Below are 5027 nucleotides of genomic sequence, written 5' to 3'. Positions count from 1 at the left end.
TAAGCATTTCATAATTTTCAACAAGCAATAAATATAACCAGATGAAATTCAAGAATCATTTGCCTCCTCGAAGGGTCATTGGTTTTTTGAAAATTCGCTATAGAAAAACCTTTAACCGTAATTCAAGAAGTTCATGTTTCTCAACCTAATTGAAATTGAAGATCATTATAAAACTATTCAAATGCTAAATTACATCCCACTTTAACTTAAATGAAAGAACCGATAGAGAAGTTCCTCTCACCCTCTAAGCAAGCCCTATATGAACAAATTTATCATGCATATCTATAGATTCTTGAAGCCTATCATAATCTTCCTCTTCTACATCAATTTAATTCAAAGCCTCATTAACAACAACTACATTGTTTCTCTGTACTGCAACCATGTACGACTTCACAAGACAGAGATCTCCAACATGGATAACAAATACAACAGAACAAAAGATACTCATGAAATTTTTCCAAACCAAATAGCTGCTAAAGAGAACATCTAGAAAAACTTAATACCCAAGTGAAAGACATCTTAGTAATCCTAAAAAACACTAACAGAATAAAAGAGTTGAGAGCCATACCTTATGCATGATGTCAATCACTCATATGTGATCTACCCTAAGGGCAAGGACATTCAAGAGGTCATTAATAAGATCTGGATGTTCTTGCAAATAAAAGTGTACAGCTTTGTTGTACAATTCAACATTGGCCACTTTAACTACAACATCTTTGAATTGTATATGATCCCATGCCTCTAGAGAATGGTTCATGATAGTAGTGGCAGCACTATCATATTCATCATCTTGAATATATAAATATGTAATTTTCTTCTAGTGTTGTTTCTCATCACAAACATGGATATGAGTTCATCAAAGCAACCCCTATTTTGATAGTAATCACTAACCTCTTCCAAGTCATCCATCTGGAACAAAAAAGAAATGTCAGAACACAAAAAATATCAATTTCTCACCTTCACAGTTACACATAACACTGCAGATGAACCTTCCCAGATTATCATGAGAAAAAAACTTAAAAAACAAACCACTTACTTGTGGTGTTGTTGTTCGTGTTGGCTCTATTGGACCCTGCAATTAATATACATTATTCAATAAGATTAACTGTGCAACATAATGAAATATTGAAAAGTGTTATATTATTGAGCTTCGCTTGGTTTCAAGAATAGTTTAATATTCTCTACTTAACAAGGCCAACCACGTGAAGGTGGAAGCTCATTTGGCCCCTCCCCTCCCCTAACATCACTCTAAATTCCCCGTTAACATCTAACATTCATTAACACTCATTAACACTCATTAGCATGCAACATTCATTAACACTCATTAACACTCATTAACACATATCATTCATGAACATTCATTAGCACATAATTACATTCATTAACACATAAAAATCAGTCATTGTCAAATAATGTAGATTACAATCATTTCTTCTTCTTCTTTTTTTAAAGCTATGTAAATTCTAAGTGGAGCATCGTTTTCTTCATCATTTCCCCCCTCTTTAGTTGTTCCGCCCTCTACTCGTGATCTTGATATATGCCTAGTCCTCTTCTGAGGACGAGGACATCGATGCAAAGGGGGTCCTCTACAATAACAAAAAAATGGGTTAAATTCAAATCATTTTTTATCTTTATTACAAGTATTTTATTAATTTAAAGAACATAACTGTGGCACTCTTTACCTGATGGGGCCACATCATCTTCAAAATCATTTTGTCTAGCCTCAACCTCAACATCCTAAACACCCTCCAGATCCTCTGGAGTTGAAATATGAAAGGTTACATTAATTAATACACCAATTGCAATTAAATTTGTTTAAAGGAATAATAGTGGTCCTCTTTACCTGACTGGGGAATATCACGTTCCTGATGTTGTCTACCTGGATCATGCTCCACTTGGTCACCACCAACTACATGCTCTAAAATATTAACAAAAAAGGTTACATTAATTTCTACACCAATTACAATTTAAGATGTTTATTTGTATTAATAATTACATTAAAAAAATTGAATAGAAAATGAATACCTCCACTACTGGGATGCACATCTGGACCTTCATGTGGAGGTTGTGTTCCATGATTATTAGGCTGCATTCAAATCTCATGCACATTGTTATAATTGTTTGCTTAATTAAAACAAATAAATTCACTTTATGTTAGAACTTAACATCAAATAGATTATTGGTAAAGTATTCAATTTGAAATTATTTTCATATAGCTTATTTACCTGTGTGACGGATGCACCAGAATCTCATGTTTTCCCACTCAATTCTCATAGTCATTTAGCCACGGCTATATAGCCTTACTGGTAGGCAGTTCTCGTGTCATCTTGTGTGGGTGCTCTATTAAATTCAAAGCCCTGCATTTTTGCTTAGTATCGTGAATTTTGCTTGTATTGTTTGATAAAAAAAAATTTGTTTGCAATTTATAAATATTTTGATGCGATATTTCATTTACTGATACTTACAATTCATGTTGTAAGTTTCATATAACCACCAGAGCCAAGTATGTGTTGCCCGTTCTTTTCTTGTCTTGCCTTGGTTGCCTTTGACGTGTCACTCAATCTATGAAAAGTTTGAAATATGTTAGATTATATAAATATAAAGAGTAAGTAGTACATAATTACATTCTTAATAGTATTACATACCTTCTTCTGGCATTTGGTGGTGTATTTCCTTTTTCCCTTTCAATTCTCTCCTTCGCATCCATAATCAGGTCCTTCCACTCCCTCTCTATAATCATGGGGGGATGCTCGTACTTTATGTTCTTCTCTAAATGTGTCATGTACTGGTCCCATACTTTAGATATGTGTCAGCTTTTTCAAGGAGCTTGGTTTTGTCGAATGTGTCATTTCCGAACAACTCAACCATACGGTTTGTGAGTTCATCTTTTAACCTGTTATCTTGGTCATTCCACCTTTTAAGCAAAAACAAACCTATTAGATTCAAAAATTAACTGAAGCTACGTTTAATATAGTTCAAGAAATGGATCAAAGGAAAACTATTCTAGAAATGATGTGAAATAAAACTAGTGGATTAGGGTTAGTTCACATATGATGTTCCATCTTTTACGTATGGTGGGCCCACACATCTGCAATGCAATGTCATTAAGATTTTTATAAAAAATATATTTTCCTACAAAACAATCATGGGATCATTAGTCCAAAATGAGTGATCAGTAAGTAAATTACAATTACATTATATATAATTATAATTTTAAAGTACCTAGAACCTTTTGTATCTTCAAGAGAATCAATTCTTCGTCGCTCACCACCAATGTGGCCTGCAACATTCCCGTACTAGCAATAGGGGAAGATCCAGGAAATGATGGTATGTTATCACTAGTATTCACATTTGCCGCATCCTCATGTGCATCTCCTGCTACAGAAAATGAATCCACTATGAAATGCCCCGAAGAAATAACACTTCAAGGGAGATAAACACATAACAAAAGAGAGAGCAAAAGAGGGATCTACCAATAGTGGGCGGGTCAACATGATGAGTAGTAGAGGATGTCTGCATGTTGCCTGTTGCCGACATTGCAGTTGGAAATACCAATGGGGATAACCTCGAATGAGGCAGCCTTTCCACAGGAACATTGGCAGCACCTAAAGAATAATACAATAAATATATGAAAACTGCAAGAATTGTAAACAAGGGTGAACCTTTATTAAGAGTTGTAAAGAAATATGAACCTTTATTAAGTGTTTGATGTTAATGTTAATGATACAACAATATGAAGGAGAATAACGAAGGTAGCTTTTGATGCAAGACAAAGGCATGGAAATTTGTGACAAGAGGGCAGTGTAAGTGATAAACTAGTATAGTCCTTACAAAAGATAGTCCATGGAATCTATTTATTTAGATTGCTTCAATGTGTTATCTCATGTTGTCAAACTTCACATCATATTAAATTTAATAATAGTAAATTAAAATACAAAAGAATTAAAAAAAATAAATTAAATTAGAATATTAAAAAATATAATTAAAATAATTAATTAAATTTAATTAAGTTAATGAATTGTCAAAAGACATGGAAGGAAAAGATGTGACTCCTTCAACAATGAGATATAAAAGGGAGAAGAGATCTGATTTAAATAAGAAGTACATGTCTGATTTAAATAAGAAGTGCAGTTTTGAATTATTTTCCAAAAGAATATGGACAATGTTATGTCTCACAATAGGATCAAGAACAGATTGGGTGTGAAGTTACATGAGAAAAATTTAGAAGGAGTAGATGCAAAAGAGATTGGGTGTGAAGTACATTATCAGTTGATTCTCTTATGTTATCTATTTATATGAAGATCATATGTTCTCTATTTATATGAAGATTAGATGTTCTATTTATCTTTGATGACATCTATTTATTCAATCATTTGATTAGTTCCTTGAGATCAATCTATTTTCTTTAGATTGCTTCAATGTGCTTTCTTATGTTTTTATGATTTGAAGTAAAGTTACAGTTTGAATATCGTCAAGTTCCATTTTGTCTTGTTGGTCTTTCAAAGAAAATTTAAAAGAGATATAAAGGAAAGAAATTAATATCTTCCATAGACAACACCAGTGATCAAATCAAATCAAATGAGAACTTCTAATTATGCAACTAAGTACTTTATTAACAATTTAATAAACTATTATTATAATCATATATACACACAAAACTTATTATTATTCATTCTAAAGAGAGAGCAATAGTATAGACAGGGAAAGGCCTATGTAAATAACACTAGCATATAAAAGCAAGTTCACAAGTCCAAAGAAGGAGTAGTTTTAATGTATAGAACATGGTCATCACCTACACTACCTGCAATACCCTGATCATGTCCACCATGTTGATGATGATACATGAAATTCTGTAAAAACAACATGTACATATTTTAGTTAGTGACATAAAAGAGTATAAAATATAAACCATTATTGAAATTTTGTTATAATTAAAGATTTCATTATTGCTTACTCGCATGTTTTCTGTTGCTTGCATCAATTGATTCATCCTATCTTTTATCTCATCAGTCTGAGGGTTCGTGCAT

This window comes from Cryptomeria japonica, chromosome 6, assembly GCF_030272615.1.
Source record: "Cryptomeria japonica chromosome 6, Sugi_1.0, whole genome shotgun sequence".
Classification (NCBI taxonomy): domain Eukaryota; kingdom Viridiplantae; phylum Streptophyta; class Pinopsida; order Cupressales; family Cupressaceae; genus Cryptomeria; species Cryptomeria japonica.
Note: the sequence above shows the minus strand (reverse complement) of the source record.